The 20,540-nt window shown below is 45.8% G+C and overlaps 1 protein-coding gene across 4 annotated transcripts in view; it reads right to left on the bottom strand.

The window, feature by feature from the left end:
* The window catches only part of GNB1L (G protein subunit beta 1 like), a 449,973-nt gene that overhangs the window by 353,648 nt on the left and 75,785 nt on the right, over nucleotides 1-20,540 (bottom strand). For all 4 annotated transcript variants that reach the window (XM_069620043.1, XM_069620041.1, XM_069620044.1 and 1 more), the window contains exon 2: nucleotides 8,253-8,318. The gene's annotated coding sequence lies outside the window, so the exon portion shown is untranslated. The remainder of the gene's footprint in view (nucleotides 1-8,252; nucleotides 8,319-20,540) is intronic.

The raw sequence follows: 20,540 nt of genomic DNA, 5'->3' as shown, positions 1-20,540 counted from the left end.
TGCATATAATCATTGAATATGTATTGGTTGTCAATGTATGCAGGTTTTTCTATGTCTAGTGGATGCTGTATTTTCCATTTTTATAATTTTATGTTGTCTTTTTAGAATTGAGATGAATTGTTACAAAAACATTATATGTTTTTCCTGATATGACAATGTATGTTCTGTATTTATGTTTTAGGGCGGGACAGATATCACGAAAAGGACGTTGCGTATTAAGGTGGCATGAGGTGGGAGTCAGAGAAGCTCTTCTACATTGCAACTAAATAAATCACTTTGTCGTCATTTACTTCGTGGTCATTACTTCAATGTTTTTTTCGAATAACTTTTTTTTAACAGGAGTTCCTCCCAAGCCCCTCCCCCCTTCACTACGAACCCTACCCCAGCTGCTCCCGGTTACATGTCTTTTCACAGAATTTTTTAGATCTAAAGTATGTTTCAACCAGTGGTCAAAGTGCATGAAAAGAAGTAGTGGAGCTATGTTCCCTGCCGGTCAGCCCCGGCTCTCCACAAAGCCCATCGCCCCACACACTCACACGCACAATACAAACCCCCAAACAAACACACCTGTTATTGAAGGGAATGTTCAGTGCCACGCACTGAAGTAGAAGATTCAACTTCTTCCTACACTTTTATTTTAAAATTAAACCATTCCAGAATGGTTTCTTTTAAAAATAAAAGTATAGGAACAGTGAAACTTAAAAATAAAAAGTATAGGAGCACCGCTCCCGCCCACTTTGACCTCTGGTTTCAGCGTAAGTCTTTCATCTATAACTTATTGACCTAATGTAGATTCACATAACTAAAAGTGTGTATCTACCAAAACTTTTATACCGAAAACCTGTATATTGAATTCATTTTTTAAATATTATTTTAATTGGGGGTCCCCCAAACACCTGTTTTCCACCCTTAAAAACACCCCAAACATTCCCAAACAAATGTAACCATTTACCCCACCCAAAAATACATTATACCTTAAACATTTTATGTTACATTATCTTATTTCATGTTCAAAACAGTACATTTTCAATATATGAAAAGTCAATATATAGTTTATTCGATGAAAAAGTGATTCAATAAAACATTTTCGGTGAAAAAGCTCCCGATGTAAATTAACTCGTTAAATAGACTGTATACCGTCGCTCCCCACCCAACCTATAACCCTTAATTGCATCTAAACAATTTCTCCCCAACAAAGTAATTTACTTTGTTAAAACAACGGGATACCGGACAAACAGCATAATGGCAACACGGTGGAGTCACTAGACAAATCCAATAGGTTTTCAGCTTTTATTTCAAAAACAGACAAAAAGAGTGACAAAAAGAGTGAATTAGGGGGTGGGTGTGGCGGTTGCGCCTGCATTCTTTCACAAGTCCTTGAAGGGAGCTCCTGCCTCCCTGGCCCAGGCACCCTAGTCAAACCCAGACTGTCTAGACCAGCCCTACACTAGGGAGGCCTAAAGGCCGTAGCTTTGTATATATCGAACTCCTTCATGGAATTCCTAGCTGACCTAACAGGGCAGTCCGATTGCCCCGACTCCCTTCCTCACTAGGTCTGTCTCTCAACCGTTTCCTCACTCTCCTTATGTGCATGTGTCCCTCTCTTGTTCCATCTCTCACTATACTCTCCAGCTCCCTCTGAGTCTTATCCACTTCCCTCATGACCACACTCCTCCCCACACGACACCTGCCTCTCCTCTACCCTCCCACTTTCCCTCTCTCTTTCTCACTCACTCGCTCACACTTACTCTTAAAACCCCTCCTGCTCTCTGTGCAAAATTACCTTCAATCACTCTTTCACACACTCAAACACACCCAAAAAAACAAATCGGTACCATCTTCTCTGTCCCAACACATTATCTTCACTCTTTCCAAATGCAAACATTCTCCTGCAAGTCCTCCACCTGCTACACCCTCCACTCCGGTCTCTTGGTCTTCCTCAGACCTCCTCAAACACCCATCATTGCAGACTGACTATGCTGGCTTTTTAAAGCACTTCCTGCCTAGAAGGTTCTCTGTGTTCTCATTGGACACCCGCGTCAGCTGCTTTCCTGGGCAATCTTTGTCTAAGGTTTTCCCAGCTCCTCCCTGTGTGAGCTGGATTTTTCCCCCAGGATTTCTTCATAAGCGCCTTTCACCCCATCCCCTTTTCAGGCTCCATTTCTTTCCAGCCAGCCATGTGGCCACTGTTGTCATTTGTTCTCTGGTTATCTGCTATAGCAAGTAATTCAATGTCCACAGTGGCCTCTGGGAGGGGTCAGTGGAGGGTTCAGTGGAGGGTTCCAAGGAGCTTGAAGGTGCATCCAGACTACTCTTCTTTGTCGTAGTGTCTGGTAGGAAGAAACCAGCTCCAACTACCAGGGCCGTGGACCCTCCACAGTTTGTAGATTAATCCAAACTCCTCTTCTTTGCAACTCTGCCTGGTGAAAAGGAACCAAGTTGGCCAATCGGGGTCGGGGACACAGAGGCAGAGACCAGGCATGAGAAGGGCCAACTAGGGAATGTAGATTTCCCCAACAATTGTTGAACTGTATTTCAAGCCTAAAGAAGACTAGGGCAGGGAGACATCTGCTTTAACCCCCCCCTCTCACATCCAGCAGTTGATGAACTTTGCAAGAAACCTGAATAAGGCCAGGGAAGGGAGATATTTCCAGCACTTGAGGAATGAAGATGCCAGAACTTTCTTGGTCCAGGGGAAGGGAGTCACTCCCTTTAGGCAACAAAGGCCTTCTTTTCATTTAGTTTAAACCTGGAGTGTGAGGGACAGAGTTAGGATTCCGACATTGGGACTTTTGCTTTTGGAAATTCTGACACTCGTTATTTTGGTTGAGGCCCCTCTTAGAGTTAGGGTTTTCATTTCATTTTTTAATCCGAATAAAAGCTTCTGCTAATCGCTATGACACCTCTGTGTCAGAGTCTTACTTCTGCACCCGTACAGCAGGATTCGACGGTTGGGGGGTTCAGAGGAAAGGAAAGGGACCTCCAAAGGGCAGAGAACAAGCTGTTGTCAGCAACAAATTGCGTGGCTCTAGCAAAAATGCACGCAACAAAACATCCCAGAGAGCTAGAGAAAAAGAAAAAAAGACACAGAGAGACAGAGAAATAGCATCAGAGAGAGAAAGGGGAACAGGGAAATGGAAAGGGAGAGGGAGAAGAGGGTTTGTGTGCACGATCAGTGTGTTATACAGTTAGAGCTAGTTGATCTATATTTTAATGAACTCCCTTTATTTATTTATTGTGCATTTGTAAGGCGCTTGAAACTAAACCTTCTGGCCAGTATGTATTGCCAAAAGGGTAGAACCAATGGACTCTTTCCTTTCCTCCCAGGGAGGAAGATAAAGGCTACGTAGAGCTCAAACAGGTAGAGTCAGCGAATTCGAGAGAGCCCGTCAGCTGGAGAGAATGAGCTGGAGGGCGAGAACCATTCACCTGCAAGCTAACACAGAGGAGGTATCGTCCCCCTTGGAGTCAGAGTCTGGAGACCGTGCCACGCAGGTCGCCTGGAGGGCAGAGAAGGAAAGAATCTTGCAGACCACTGTAACGGCGGACACGTCCGGGAGTTCGAGGAGCTCCACCCTGGCAAGTCCAGAAGAGACGCAACCCCTACAACCAACACCTTACCAAAAGTCCTATTATGGACAGAGGAGAGCAATCGACATGCGCGGCAAGACAGAATGTCTGTGGGAGGCCTAATACGCAGTTCCATACCAGTCTGACATGCCACCTTCCCTGACAAGCAACGCCATCAAACACCAGGTTGCGGCACGCAGATGGAACCAGGAGGAGGGCGGTGAGGACAGCTGATACCCCACAAGGGGGTGAGAAACCCAAAAGTCCAAGAAAGACCAACAAAGCAAACCGCCCAAGTCAGGCTGAGAACCAAGATATGCCACAAGGGGTTAAGAAACCCGAAGGTTCAAGGGGGGCCAACAAACCAAACTGCCCAACTCAGATGGAGAACCAAGATATCCCACGAAAAGGAAAGACACTGGGGGTTCCAGGAGAGATGACAAAACAAACTGCCCAAACCGGGCTGAGTGTCAAGATATCCCACGAAGGGATACGATACCCAAGAACCCCAGAAAGGTGGAAAAACCAATAATCACGCTGTGAAAAACAAGAGGGTGTTCACAACCTAGTCACCGGGGATCCCGTATCCAGGTGGCCAGGGAAAGGCCATCGCTTTTGGATCCCGACCCTGGGGGTGGACAAGTGAGGGAGGATCACCTGGGTAGGGGGTCCTCAGGGAGTGGGGGAGAAGCACCTTATGCCGAGACATGGTATCCCCTTTTTCCACAACCCATTTAACCCCTATCCCTGCTTATTTTATGGGAACCTACAGCTCCCATAATCCCCCCCACTTTTTATTTACAACACTACTGAGTCGAGAAAGATGAGGAATGAGGCCAGGAAGATTACTTCTACTAACGTGCAATGACTCTGTCCCTTTAATGAGACCAGGCAGTGTCAGGCACGTAATCCCAACTATACACACTTGCCACTTGTTAACACTCCCTGTCAGGATAAAAGTTGGCATGCACAGGCGCACTCTGAGCGAGGCTGGGTACGAGAAGGAACAGCTCTTTTGGAGCTGATGCGAACCAGGCTAAGGAAGTTGGAAGGCCAACGGGCTGATCAGCAGTGGCGAAGAACAAGAGAGAGCCAGGTGAGAATTCCACACTTTCGGGAAGCTGTGTGTGTTCCAAGGCTGAAACCGAGTGAGCGGGAAGGAGAAACTTTCAAGATTCTTTAAAGCGGCCCGCTACCCTCCTGGGTGAACAACAGAGTTGGGGTGGAGCAGAGGAGGCGTTGGTAAAGGCCTTGACTGCTACATGAAAGATGCGGAAGAGAGAAGTCAATTAACACGACCAGTAAGTTATCAGAGGCAACAAAAGCCTGGTATGTGTTAAAAGCAAAAGTAACGGTAATCAAGAGAGTTGAAGGTTGCGTGTGTGCCGATAAAATGCATAGCTGGCAAGGACAATTGCTGAATGATGAAGAAAGTATACAAAGTAACAGAGTGGTCCTGCGAGGTGGACTCACATATTTGAAAGTCTCTGTGAAATGTTCCAAGTTTAAGTGTATTAAACGGGAACAAAAGGCAAGAAAGTATCCACGATCCTGAGCGAAAGTTGAATAAGTGAAAAGCAAAGTACGTGAACTCTGAATATGCCGGGAGTGCAAAATATATGAACTTTGAAAGAGGCCAAGTGGGCGAAGTAGAGAGAATAAGAAACTACAAGTACCAAGAAGCATGAGGAAGATTGTTGAATTGTGTAAGCAGAGGTCGAAGTGGTCATGCAGAGGTTTATGTAAAAGCCTTGCAGTTTTGAAAGTCTTCGACAGTGGAAAGATATAAAGACAAAACATGGGGAAGGGAATCCCCCCAAAGAGAAAGACAGGCTGGAGCCCAGCGGAGGCAAGTCTGTACTGAACTGTGATAAAGTAATAAGGTGAATGTGAAAATGTGAATGTGAAAAGCGAGGCAAGCCTGTATTGGATTGTGGCGAAGTAAAAGTCAAGAACAGAACTGTGTGTTCACAAGAAGGCAGACAAAGCCTAAGACTGCCAAAAGCTAGAAGTCCACGCCTGAACTGTTGAATTCTACCAGTAATTCAGAGTGTGCAAGATTGATAGAACTGTGGCATCCATCTATCCTTTTTAAGAGAACCTGTGCTGCTGAACGTGGGGAAGACACTATTTTTCCGTTTGTATTCCCTTAACACATTTTGTCAATTGAGACGGAAGGCAAGATTAGGTTTCTTTAGTAAAGGCCTTTTTATTTTGACTAAGACTGACTTGGACGTGTTTGTATTTTGTTTAATGGTCAAGACTACTCCCATTCTAGAGTTAAGGCCAGTTAGGAATTCTACCAACCCAACCAAAACACCAAAAAAAGGTTTTTGAAACTTGTATCCATTGTGTCTGTGTCTACTATTGATACCATGCCTGCCTTACACCGCGCTGGGGTGAAAGACAATACGTTTAGCAAACATACAAACAAGCACCAGCTATAGAGTCCTATGGAGTAAAACAGGAAACCAGGAGAAAACACATTGGGCAAAGCAAATAGATGTACTGTGTGAGTGTCTCATCCGCTAATCTCCAGGGATCTGTCATCCAGGTGCTCAGGACACGGCCATCGTTTTTGGATCCAGTTCCTGGGGGTGGACTAGTGGAGGAGGATCACCTGGATGAGGGGTCCTCAGGGAGTGGAAGTGGGACACCGCAGGGTGAGACATGGTATGCCCTCCCCAATAACACCTTTTTCCAATCCGACAAGGTAGAATATCTGGGAGCTCAACCCCACCCCTTTCCACACACAAACACTTTCTCAAGGGACAGTTCATTGTGAGCGATAACGACTAACACCAGAGCTGTATACCTGACGTGTCCCAACACCATGGTCAAGAAAGGTCAGGCAATTACTGATAATTACACACCTGACTCCCATCTCACTTCCCCACACGAATAAAAGGCAGAGCATGAAAGCACACTCTGAGCGAGGAAAAGCACACGAGGAAGTAGCCGTTCCAAGATGGCAATTTAACACAAGGAGAAAGGCAGTGAGACTGGAGAGGACACCAAGGAGGGAAGTACCCTTGACCTCTAGCAAGGGTTATTTTCACAAGCCTTGGAAAGTGAGAAGCCCAAGAACAGGAATTGAAGCTGAGCAATCCTACACTGTGCATCAAAGGTATCTGGGGCGCTCCTGTGTCAATAACCCAGGCTGGGAGGAGCGATTGCCGGCGTGGTGCTGTCCTTGGCTCCTGCAAGAAAGCTGCGCCAGTAAAAGCAGCACAGCCGGTGAGTCGTAGAAAGTGATACGAAATCAGCTTGTGTTTGAACCAAGTTTGCAAGAGCAGCACTGTATGAAGAAATCCACAAAGGACAGTGTTTGTAATGAGTGGCACGAACAAGTGGAAACTAAAGGAGTGAAGGTACTTTGAAAAAGCAGAATAAGATACAGTGTACAGAGTTGCCCGCCTGCCTTCTTTATTATTTGATGGTCGTAGCTTGCTCTCATCTTTGGATTTAGGTTTAGTTCAATAAACACCCTTGAACTGTGGTCATGTCTTACTTCGATACCATGCCTTCCTTACAGCTGCCAATAGAGGCAGGAGGCCCAAGATACCAGTCAGAAAACTTTGGGCGTGGCCAGTATCAAGCGACAGCAAGGAATGAGGAAGACTCAATCATTTGGGAATGATTATTGAGGCCCATCACCTGAGAGGGACGAGAGAATATTGAGTGTGTGTGTGTTGGGGGGGGGGGGTGGTGGGTCAGAGTCCTACCACAAGACCAGACTTACGTTAGTGTGTTTTGTATGAAGTGGTAAGGGCAGGCTGCAGGACAGATTAGGTTCGGGACTGAGGGCGGTTTTCTGTTGTACGACATCCTGACTGGTTCTTTTTGTGAAACAGGGGCAAACTCGCCTTTAGGTGCAGGATCAGGATGGACCTTATTTCCTCTAAATTAAACGTAATCAGTTGAAAGCATGGCCTCTTGTCCATCGCCTATGTCTGACGTACCACAATGGGTATAGCCGTCGCCATGGTGAAGGCAAGTGAATCCGTATTTATTCCCCAGAAATGTAGATTTGGGTGTCAATCGTGGATCCGTTATTGCTGCATGCTTTAAATTAAATTGCAGCCCTTTCATCTCCAATTCTTAGTGCAGCTCAATTTCAATATTGCATCGCCAAGTAGTGCTTTTCCTCTGCTCTACCGGGGCACTCCGCTCCTTGTTCTGCTCCCCAAGACTTACCACCAGAAAATGTGTTCTGCATCCCATGTTTCAGAAAACACTGTCCCTCCATTATTAACTTCTTAGAAGTGGAATGCTAGGTTTCCTTACATTTGTGTGGATTTTTACCACCAAATGCTCGGTCAACGGCTGGCATTTTGCTATTCGACTGAAGTCTGGGGGGAAAAAACATTTGGGAGAAGCGCAGACCCTGTAATTGTGTTAACTCACTCAATAAAGCACCCTTAAATGTGGGCAAGTGGTGTAAAATTCTAAATGGCCAGAACTATTTCATTACTTGAGAAGGCGGCATGTAGGAATCTCTTCTTGGCATTACTTGTATTTGCTTTCTACGTAGCTATAAATCACAAATGCAACCGAGTGAAAGCCTCTTGGCGGAAACATACCTCCTGTCAGTGAAAGACTGTAAATGCCATTAGAATAATTTGAAGTCAAGCTATTTCTAATTTGAATCAACATTACTGATGACGGCGTTGGACTCTTACCTTCCAGAGCGATGGGTTTCACGATGCAGGCATCTGTTCCAGAGGATCTTTCTGCAAGTGGCGACCCTGAGGGATTAGGGAGTCAAGAAAACCCAATGAGTACCAACGCATCGTTGACAAAAGGAGCAGGGAACACATAGCATTTGGGGATCATTTCTTGAGACATATGGATAATGTGTCAACTATGAACCATTATTATTATTTGTGCCCTGTTTTCCTCCACTCTTTCCCTCATCGCTCTTCTTTTTCTTCTTCCTTTGTTTTATTTTTTATTTCATTTTAGTGAGTTCTTATTTGATTATCAATTCTGATTGTTCATCTGTAATCCTGCATCGATTGTTCGAACTTAATGTTGCCATGTACCATCTGATGTTTATGATGTATAAAATTTAGATTTTATGCCGAACAATGATTTCACACCCTACAACGAGACACTCAAGTACTATTAGAAATGGAAACACATCATTGAGCAAGTCTACAAAGTTTGTGTTTGCATCAGAGACAGTGCATTTCCCAGATTGTAGCGCTTCGCCAGCTACAGTCATCATACACTCACGCGATTGGGCAGGTATTGTAAAGCTGGGGCGGCAGGGAAAGGAAATGCCGGCACAGCTGAAGTGCATCTTCTTACCTCATGCTGAAACAGAGATTGAAATAAGGACTTATTGAGCAGGAGCAAAAACCAACACCTGGGTATCCAGCATTGCCCCTGTAAGCAGGAGCCACCTCCGGGGGACGAGGAGCCTAGGGCCTAGCAAGTTCCATATTTAACTTCCACACGGGACGCAAGCGATATATCCCTCTGTCCATTATTATGGCCAATTATGTTTTAAAGGTCTTCCAAATGCTCTTATATACACATAGGTATGTTCCTATGACACCAGTTGGCCTGAAGAGTCGCTCCTGGTAGCTGTTGGAGTCTATGCCTTTTCACCTTGTAACCTAGTAAGCATAAGCAACCAAACAACTACTGTATTTGATGTCTCTCACCTTTGCAACCATGTAACCTATGTAACCTTGCATACGCTATTATTGAATCTGTTACATCACCTCTGCAACCATGTAACCATGTAACTTGCGTAACTTTGTAACCCTGTATACTCCATTACTGAATCTGCAACATCACCATCTTTTGCTGCCAAGAACAGTGCCTAGATGCCTTCGGGCTTGGCGCGCTATATAAATTGCAAAATAAATAAATGAAGCAGCTAATCAGGCTCTTTTCGGCTACAAACAGGAGATAAATATACTCCCAGCATCTGGCAATGTCGAACCTTTGCTCCAAGGCATGGCGCAACATGTGCACTTGCCAATAGCCATTGGCTATTTATAATTGGCTCTTGGTGAGTAGGGATGCTGTGTGTATGCGCACAATTGAGGTGGCAAGTGACTTTATGACTGGCTAGTAACTGTCAACTTGAAATGTTTACTGCCGGTCTCTAAGGGCATACAATGCTCTCCCACTCCCTTGGAGAAAGCATGCATCATTTTACAGGGCACTTATTGGCATGTAGAAGGATACTTGACACATGTTTGAGCAGCAGTAATTAATTCCGTCAACATCCTAAACCCTCTCTAATGTATATGACCATATTTAGCAGTTAGTGGCTGTAACACCTGTCAGCCGATATAAACACTATTTGTCTCCTAACCATATAAATATAGCTCCATTACTTTGATGTCATTCTTTAGGTTGTGTTGTTGATATTTGTATAGCGCCTACTGCCACTTACATGGCCTCAAAAGCGCTGTGGTGGATGAACGCCCTTCGGAAGACCGTGATCTGAACAGACACACAAATGACAGGAGCCGTACAATGCGTACAAATATTTGTCAAAATCGGTGATAAGCAGAGATGACTATGTTGATGCAATTTTTCATGCAGCAGATATTGCAACGACATAAGGAAGAGTGCTGTGTCAGTGACTATGTCACAGCCGAAACCCATTTTTCAATGGGACTCAGCTGTATTCTATGGGTTGCAGTGCAAGAGAGGGCAGGGATGACGTAAGAAGCAAGTCAGTCCCCAGGGCAACCGTCTACAGTTGAGGGCTCTGCTGTACGTTATGTGCAGGACACCTGCCCCGATGGCTAACATGCAGTTGACAAGTCACTTTTCTGCATGTAAATTACACAAGTGTGAGAAACCTAGGGGTATTCTCCTATGTAAACTCAGAGAACCCTCTATTCGGGTGACCAAGGGAAGGCCATCGCTTTTGGACCCCAAACCTGGGGGTGTGGAGAAGCGAGGGAGGATCACCTGGGTCGAGCGTCTGAGGTTATATTCATGGGGTGGCCCAGGCGAGACGCGGTGTACCCATGGGGCAATAAGAGAGGAGGAAGAGGTCCCAGGGGCCTTCATGGGGTATTCTGGCTCTGAGCCCTGATCCAAGTCTTATCGCTCTAAATCCAAAGCCCATTATTCATGTAAGAGGAGGGAAAGAGATGGGTACACGAAGGCTAGAGAATGCGCCTATCTCCACTGTCGATCTCCTAACAGTACTCTGGTAAATAGAAATAACCATCAATCCCAATTCAATTCCCCCTCTCCCCATTTTCCATCTGTAACCCCTTCCTCAGCTTTCACTGGATATTTGCAATCCCATTGCATCCTCCCCTCCCCATTTTTGAGAAATATTGGGAAGAAGAGGCAACCGAGAGTAGCAATGATTACCTGCACAAAATACCTTAAGAAACAAAAAGAAGACTGCCACCTTCTACCATTAGGTTGTCCTCTTAATAGAGTCAGGCAAGGTCAGACATTTTACACTGACAACTCACACCTAACTCCACTTGACTCTTGCTTGAAGTATAAAAGGTGTGGTTTGGCACAATCAGGAGAGCAAGCTGTGTATCCTGAAAGAATCGGAGAAGCCAAGGAGCAGGGAACTGAGAGAGTCCTGGAGGATCCGGAGGAGAGCGGCGTGCCGAGACGCTGGCCTGGTGCTTGTGAGGGGCTGCAGTGTGGCTAGGGAGCTGGTTTGAGGCAGCCCGTGTCCTGCTGGCGGCATGTGGAGAAGTGCTTGTTCCCTTGGGATATGTGCCCGTCCCAAAAGGGTCTGAGGCACAGCTGGTGAGACCCTGACCTTGATTCCCATATGCTTGCTCGCCAGCACAACGCTAACTGGTGAGTTTCAGACCTGCAAGCAAGAGAAACTCAGAAGCGTGCAGCTAGCTGGAGCTGGGAGGCAAAAAGACAGTTTGTAAGCGGCACAAAGCGGAAAGCAAGAAAAAGGTGAATTGAATGGAAAGAGAGTGGAAAGGCTCTGAGAGAGCGGAAAGGAAAAAAGGACTAGAAAGTAAATATGAAGCGTGTCAGTGTCCCGAAAGTGAGGGAAAGGTGCTAGTGAGCACCGGTGAGTGAAACAAGTGTGCAAGAGGCACAGAAAGGAAAAGGACAGGCACAAGGGTGCATAAAGGCAAAGAAGTGAACGTGCAAGAAGCAGAGTAGAGAGAAAGTACCTCAAAGGAAAGTGCCAGGGGCATGACAAGGCGAGAGAAGAGAAAGACAAAGAAGGTGCAGGTGTAAACAGCAAAGTGGAAGATAAAGTGGGGGTGCAGCAAGCACCTGAAAGAGGAAAGGATAGAAGAAAAGCAAGTACAGGAAATACATAGAGGGGCCAATGATCAGAGAGGTCGCGCTTAGGAGGAGCAAAGAACCTACCGTTTTCGAAAGTCTATGACATTACCCCATGAGAAGGTTGTGTGTGAAAGGAACTGTACATAAGTAAAAGGTACATCCTGACAAGATGAACTTTGTGTTTGGAACTGAAAGGGCCTGAGCTTGGGGAAGGGAACAGTAAGAGCCCTAACATAGGTGAATCCTTATTTGGTGAAACAAGGAGAATTGAATCTTGGGGCCAGGAACCATGTGAAGCCTGGATGAAACTGTGCTATATTTTGGTTTAGTCTGAAACCTGGAAGGATTGAAGTTTGGGGGAAGGATACCCCCAGGAACTAAAGACATTGGGAGTTGTTTGAACAGAGTGCAAGAACCTTGTGGAGCAGAGCTAACAAACAACCTCTTTTTGATTGTGCTGAACGTTCATGATACTGACCAAGCCACACCTGGTGAGAAGACCACCTGAAACCAGCCTTGATATACATTTCTTTTTTAATCACTATTTTCTTTCTTTAAAGGGACTTCCTACCTCATTTTGTCAGAGAGTGAGGGCAAGCATAGGTTTAGACACAGACGGATTTTGGTTTTGGACTTTCAGACATTGACGGCTCTTGGAAACATCAGTTGAGGGAATCGTCCCTTTAGAGTAGGGGTCAGTTAGGTATTACACCAACACCAGCATTATAATTAAGGTTTTGAAACTTGAGTCTGTGTCTCTCTTGATACCATGCCTGTCTCCCACAAGACACAGACACATATCACTCTTAGTAAATCCTCTTCTCTGGACCATCTTTGTACAGTAGAAAATACTGGGTTTGCTTCGGGCGTGGTGGAAATGATGCATAGTCATCTATGCTAAAGACAAGCTCATCATCCTTGGCATTGCCGGTCTCCTGGAGTGCCCAGTCTCTGTCCTCTAGAGACACCACTCACTAATCCACCTCAATCACCCACCTAGCGAAGTCCCTTGGGTGTCCCATACCCTGCACTGGAGGGTTTTGACCACCTAGACCATATTGCTAGGCGGTTAGGAGGGCTGATGGATGGGTTGCATTGGTTGTGTAAGAAATAGTAGGGTGGATGAGGCTGACAAGGGGTTATCGTGTTAGGCAAGTGGCCCAGATTACGTGTGCCAGGGTGCAGGGGGTGATGAGCCAGGTTTTCAGGGTTTTCCTGAAGGCAAGGTGGTCTGCAATGTGATGGATGGATACAGTGAGAGAATTCCAAATTGTGGGTGCTTGTACTGAGAAGGAGGTGCCCCCTATATGAGATCATTTGGTCACTGGAATCACAAGTAGAAGAGCTGTGCCCGATCTGAGGTTTCTGCTCGGTCTGTAGCAAGTACATTCAGGTCCTTTGTTGTAGAAGGCTCGATGAGTGACGCACATCGCCTTGAAGGAAGCTCGCCGACCAACCAAAACTCAGTGAAGAACACGTAGGGCGGGAGAGATGTATTCTCTAGGACCACATGCTAGGAGGAGTCTTGTGGCAGTATTTGCACTCAGCGTTTTCTCAGCTGCGAGGTGAGAGCTGCTAAGTGTAGTGCGTTGGCATAGTCTAGGTGTGAAGAGAGGATTTCAGAAATAGCGGTGACTATGTGGAAAGGCCAGGAAAGGGGAAATGTGGCAAAGGATCCGTATGTGGAGGATGTTTACCACTGAGTTGATGTGATGTGACAGTCAGCTCCAGTCCATAATGCAACCGTTTTTGTTAGCCAAATCTGGCAATATCAGACATTTAAAAAGGAAAGGGTGTCTGGCTCAACTGGTTACCCAAGACCCCTTCTCATAGTAATTTATATGGGGCTGTTTATTGCTGATCGGCAAAAACTGCAGCCGATTGAAAACCAGTGCAAAGTTATCCCATAATTTACCAGGACAAAGCAGGGTTAGAATTTAAAAAAGGTACCCGATTAAGCCTAGTCAGCATTGTGCGCTTCTTGTGCCTAGACTCTGCTGAGCAAATGAGAGGCTCTCAAGCCCATTACAGTGCTTATTTCCTGACCAAGCACAGCACAAAAGGCTGGATAACTGTGTCACACCCTTTTATCATCTGCCATATATAAATAAAAGGTTTAAATGTGTAAAATGAAAAATGTGATTATGTGGGTCCTATGTCAACTTGCAGGAGATCGTTCCCTTCTTTAGGTATGGTTCACGGTCTCAAGGATGGTCCTTTTTTTGCGGGTGATTACCGGTTGCCGTTCTCAACTTTCCTCCCTTCCAAAGGAACGGTTACAGGATACAAGTGTTAGGAAAGATTTCCCTCAGGTGCAATTTTCCCTCCATTTATGGACCCCCCGAACGTTTTGCTTTTGTTTGGCTAACCTAACCTGACTTTTTCCAGTGAAGCACAGCCTTCAGCTGTGCTCCCCTGGGCATTGGTAATTTGATATGGGGTGACTGACACATCCTTTAGGCTGTCAGTACTGGGAAACCTAGTTTTTTCTGGTGATTGTACAAGTCTGCCCAGGACAAACTGGTGGTAGCAGTTTACTCTTAAAGTATTTTTACTTTTTTTTAATGAACCAAAAAGCGTTTACCGCGTTTGGCTCATGACTGTGGCCAGTGCAGAAAATGGCCGTACCACAAAGTCTTTTGTTCTGCCCTTTGGCCATTTTGTCCCTTTGCCTTCACCCAGGTCGAGAGACCAGGAAATTCTTTATTTGGGCATGCAGCCTCCCGCAAAAAACACATCTTTTGTGGGCTCCTGCATGTCACCTGTGCTAGTGCCCAGGAAGAGGGTTGCGACTGTCTGGTCCCAATCCACACTACTAGTGCCAGTATGTCTGGTATGTCTGAATGACTGGAACCATTGTGGGCCACGATTGGCCCACGCCTTGCATGAATGCAAGAGAGCAGATCTTCCACTGGCTATTCCAAATTTGAGCACAAAACGAGTCTTGGATAAGAGAAGGGGCTCTGCATCCATTCCAGGTCGATCTCCTGAAGTGCACATCGAACTACAGAAGGAGCCAAATATCCTGAAACGAAAGAGCAGACCCGTGGAACCACCAGAGCCATGCTGGAAGATTTGGCACCCTGACCCCGCTACTGTCCCGTCAGACCCCTGCTTTTGTATCAATCAAAGAAGGCCTGCCAAGGCACTTCAACCCTTTGAAGTAGTAGGACCAACTACTCTCGGAACCTCCTGCTTCTTCGGAAGTGTTGCTGGGCCATCCAGTGAACTGACCAGCTCGTACCCGGGGTATCGTATAGGAGGGGCGCTATCCGGGTTCACAATAGAGACATTGGGAATCGTTATCTTGTGGTACTGGGCCCTCTCCCACCAAAACATCCCAGCTCCTCTGGGTCACGATTTATGAGCATTTGCGGTACCCGTGTCGCCCTGCTGTGGTGACGGTCTTTGTAGGAGCCTTGCAAACCTGCCCCCCTATGCTCTGAGACATGCTGAACTGGACCTGTCCTCTTTTCTTCATTGCGTCCTGAGAAAAGGCTACTGTCCCGCCAAAAAAGATCGTCCCGTCCCACAGCCACTGAGAGCCGGGGCATCGTGTAACTGCAAGGGTTGAACCTACAAGGGACTTGGCCTAGACTGGCAAAGTTTGGCCCAGACTGTGTTGAGGGTTGGTGAGTACTCGCATCACTTGCCGGTGACCCCCTGGCACAGCCATTGTTCTTTACGCATGAGAATCCCTGAGAAGATCCTCACCGTAGCTAGGATAGCCTGCGCTCCCAAGCTATTCCTGAAATTCGAAAGTCGCTCTACCTGCAAGGGTAGACCCTCCTCGAATAATAGGACACTGTTCTTCATCACCTCAAGCCCCTTCCTGAACTACTACAGCTCCACCAAGAGGAACAGCTTTCACTTTTATGCACGACCGAGCATTGTTATACCACTGCTGTATTTTTGAGCATAAGGCTCCCCACTTCGTAGGGCTTCACTGCATAAGTTAGGGATCCACTCTGCAATATTTGTGTTGACTTACCTCCTCAGTGGCAGGTTGTGGTTGTGTTCTCCCCCTTATCCGCATTAGGCGAAACGCATTTGTATATATGGTAAATAGTGGAAGACGTGTGGTAACTGTTTATTATTACTGTGGTTTATTCATGTTTAGTTATAAGGCCTATAATACATGTATTTTTGATATACAGTTGTCTACGCATATTCTGTGGAGTGTTACTGTGGTTACTGTGTGTGCTCATTGTGGGCTTCCGATCACTCTCCCCCCTCCTGGAACTTAGTCTTGAACGCCTGCCAAGCTACCGTAGATTGGTCTGGCTTGTCCATAAGGTTCCCCTGTTCCACTAAACTAGGGTGGCCGCCTAAACCTCTGCCACCAGGTCAGAGTTTAGAAATCCATCGTAACAACAAGTCTCAGGGATTCCACCTTCCTTACGGATGGTAACAGGTCTCGAGAATGCTCCCTTCTTTAAGAGTGCTTACCAGTTAAAGAGATCAATGATTCAATGATTTAGGAATGGATGCTGGTTACAGGTCTCAAGGATTCACCGTTCTATAGGAATGGTCACTGGCGTCACAGATTCTCCCTTATTTAGGAATGGTTGCTGGTTACAGGTCTCAAGGATTTGTCCTTCTATAGGAATGGTCACTGGTGTCACACATTCTCCCTTATTTAGGAATGACTGCCGGTTACAGTTCTCAAGGATTCTCCCTTCATTAGGAATGGTTACTGGTTACAGGTCTCAAGGATTCTCCCTTCTTTAGGAATGGTTACTGGTGTCAAGGATTCTCCTTTCTTTAGGTATGGTTGCTGGTTACAGGTCTCAAGGATTCGCCCTTCTTTAGGAATGGTCTCTGGTGTCAAGGATTCTCACTTCAGTTACTGGTCTAATGAATTTGCTCTACTTTGTAAATGGTTACTGTGAACAGGCTTTAAGGATTCTCCCTTCTTTACGAATGATTACCGGTTACTGGTCTCAAGGAGTAGCCCTTCCATAGGAATAGTCACTGGTTACAGGCCTCAAGGATTCTCCCTTGTATAGGAATGGTTACTGGTTACTGGGCTCAAGGATTTCCCGTTCTTTAGAATGGTGAACGGCCTCAAGGATTCTCCCATGTTTAGGAATGGTTACTAGTTACTGGCTTCAAGGATTCCCCCTTCTTTAGGAATGGTTACAGGCCTAAACAATTCTCCCTTGTTTAGGAATGGAGATCGGTTAAAGGTCTCAAGGGTTCGCAAAACATGTTCTGTACGACAAGGTGGATACCTGTGCCCCAGAACTATGTAGTGTGACGAATTCCCAGATGTCGTCACTTTTCCCCTATGGAGAGCCCCTTCCCAGGAGGCCAGGGAGATGAGGCCGCTACCCAATAGTCCCCCTGGGGGTGGTACTCGGCGGGTGGATTCTCATGGGTAGGGAAGCCCCTATGGGATTAGTGAAAGCCTGGGGAGAACATGGTATCCCATAGCCCACCTTACCCTAGCACACCTTCCTTACCAACCCACACCAGTATCATTTCTACTGTTCATATAGGTTTTTCATATGCCCTCTAATATAAAACGTGCTGAGATGAGAAAGAATAAGGACTACCCAAGTAGAGTCCCCCTTCACAAAACCAAGATAAAGAAGAGCTCCGTTGACTCTAGAGAGATTGGTCCATTCAGTACTGGGATGGGGAACAGTAAGGACTACCCGAGTAGAGTCTCCCTTTACAATACCAAGACGAGGAAGAGCTCTGTTGACTCCTGGCAGACTGGTCCAATAAACACAGACGAGGAAGAAGCGCAGAGTACTATGGAGTACCCTGCAGAACCAAAGTGAGCAGACTAGACATTCCGATATAGGCAATTCCATTTGTGAGAAAATAAGGGAAGGAGGACTGGAGGAAGGGCAAGGGCTGGATTCCATGTGCGCAAGAGAGAAGCCAAGGATGCCACCCAAGAAGCAGAAAGCTTTGGGGTTGATCCCCGGCGAGGAGAGAGGACGGCGGACTGGTGGAAGCAGGCTCCAGGTGACCACGGATACTGGGAGAACCGCTACCAGGAAGAAGATCAGTGCTGCAGAGTCGCTGCAGACCGAGCAAAGTTCACGCGAGCTCCACAACAGACCGTAGGCTGCCACGAGGCCCCAAGACCACCACAGACCATGAGAGAAGGTACGCAGGTCTAGGGAAGGCACTAGGGGTCCCACCAAGTCATCAAGAGAGTGGGGAAACCAACAATACTGTAAATATAGGGTCTGGGTCCCCGATAAAGAAGAAAATAAGTCTGTGACCCGCACCTATAAAAGCATCCTCATTGTTCCTCATAGTTACAATACCTGGCAGGAGAGTATACCAGGTGGACTGTGCATGCAAGTCTGAGACCCGCACCCATAACAGCATGCTCATCGTTCCTCATAGTTACAGTACCTGGCAGAAGAGTATACCAGGTGGACTGTACATAGAGGAGATAATATGTGAGTTTGGGACCCACGCCCATAACAACAGCCCAGTGAATCTTTATTGATTTTCATAGTTACAGTGCTTGGCAGAGAAGAGAGTCAGGTTGACTGTGAACCCAAGAGCGAAATCAAGGGGAAGACAAATATTACCCTAACCACAGTTTTATGAACATTATACAAAGCCTAAGAAAGGCGAGGAAAAGAAGTAATTCCCCTTTTGAAAAGCCTGGTGTTTATGAACATTGTGAGAAGCCTACAAGAGACCAAGGGGAGGGAGACATTCTCTTGGCCTTGTGAGAAACCTGAGGAAGATTAAAGGGAGTAGCCACCCCCCCCTATTCGGAAGTTACAAGATTTTCTTTTCTATGTGACTTGGCAGAAAGTCATTCCAAGGAACCCTTTTGTTGAGACTTTTAAGTTGTGCTTTTGAAGAACACTTCTACTTTGTTACAAGTGAACTTTGGAGCTTTGTGCCGAAGAGGGAAACCATTCTTCTGAATCAAGAAGACCAACCCTTTTTTTCTTAGCTGAATTAGAGTGTAAGAGAAAGAAATCGGTTTTTGGCACAACAGTGGACTATTTGCACGACACAACCTTCTGGCAGAATCCTTAGTTTGTTTGTGGCAGGGAAACCCCTCTTGGAAATGGGGACAGGTAGGGTTTTCCTTTTCATTTTGGTTTAAATAACAGTCTATAACCAAAAGCATGCCCTCTTACAGTAGCGACAGATGCAAGATAATGGTCAGGTGCCCTAATATATAATTATTTGGGATGTGTATTTTTACAAGAGTCACAAGCAATGCTCCCTCAAATAATGTGTCTCTAAGTGCAGAAATGGTTTGCTTTTGTGCTCACATTAATTTCTATGGGCACAACTGACTAATGAAGTAAGCTACTTTGCGAGCAGGAATAGTTATTTAGCTATCACTGGAAGAGAATATCCCCTTCCCAACCACTACAATTGTTTACAAATCAGTGTAAAGGGTGCATTTTACTGCACTTTTTCCAAAGATAGGCTAGAAAAACAAATATTTTATATCCGATTATAAAGGGAGCTCATCAGCCAGCGCAAGACTTCAGGATCTGCCACAATACCTAGCAGAAGTACTCCTGTGCAGATAAAAATGTGTAAGCACAAAAAATGCACTGCATGCCCAGTATAAACAATAGGTCTAGCTGTGGCTACTCCTTTGTCAACACTGCTCAGAGGCAGTGCAGAAAATGGTTTAAGCTATTGGAAAAAACATTGCTTATCATAGCTGATGTGGCTGGTAAACAGACCGGACATAAGCCAATATGAGTTAGTTTGACACTGTAATGACGTAGTCCATGGGCCAGTAGGAGTTAATGTAAATTGTGCAAGGGTGATATTTGCATATGAATAACTGCACCACAGTATATAATGATCAGAAAGCTTGTTCCTCGGATTACTAGTCACATACATTGGCCTGCGAAAACAGCTGTGACAACACTTACTTAAAAATAGTCTTACAGCTAAGAGGCATAAACACCACCCATTTTTACTCCCTAAAAATATGAGAATGTGTCCCATATAAATGGAAAACAATGAACCTATGAGAGCCTACCCGCTACTTCCACCCACAAAGCTCCACTTGTCTTTCCATTAATTCATTGATTGATTCAGCTTTATTTCAATACAAAACCATGAAAGCAGAACAACACATTATCAGCAAACATCATAAACACATTACATTAACATATCTTGAAAAACACTGATCTTTTCGAATCAATGACCAGCAGAACAGTGGCATAGGAAGTAACTGTAATAATATTTCTGCCCGATCTCAAGACGAATTTTAAGGGGAAAGAACATCTTTTAATAAGCACTAGCAAAATGTACCCATTCTACGAACGGGTTTTGTGGACAGACATGACAACACTCATCAATTGTTGAAAATCGATGATCCTGTGGGTCGCTGTCTGATTTGCTTATCGATTGATGTGCTTTGTACTCTGAAGTAAACTGCACTGAGAATGGGTATGTGGCTGGCTGACATACCCCGGAGCAGACATTGGGGGGAGGTGAGATTTGGTGTGCTGCTGCAAACTGGCACCTACTGTGCTCTCTCCCCACCTGCTGCCTCGTCCTTGCGTGGGGCAGTTTGTTGCAGTGCAAATGTCTCAGAAACCGCACATTCTAGGGTTGAGGACCGTTCCTTGTACGACCACATTGATGCTTTGCCGATTTCAAGCAACCGTCTCATGTGTGAAGGTGCTGAAATCCGGGAAAAGGGTGGGGTGTCCAAATGTTATGTAGCCAGTAATGTCTGCAGGGTC

The sequence above is a fragment of the Ambystoma mexicanum genome, chromosome 10, assembly GCF_040938575.1.
Source record: "Ambystoma mexicanum isolate Mex_15411 chromosome 10, UKY_AmexF1_1, whole genome shotgun sequence".
Classification (NCBI taxonomy): domain Eukaryota; kingdom Metazoa; phylum Chordata; class Amphibia; order Caudata; family Ambystomatidae; genus Ambystoma; species Ambystoma mexicanum.
The sequence above is the reverse complement of the archived record's forward strand: the minus strand, read 5'-3'. Positions and strand labels throughout refer to the sequence as shown.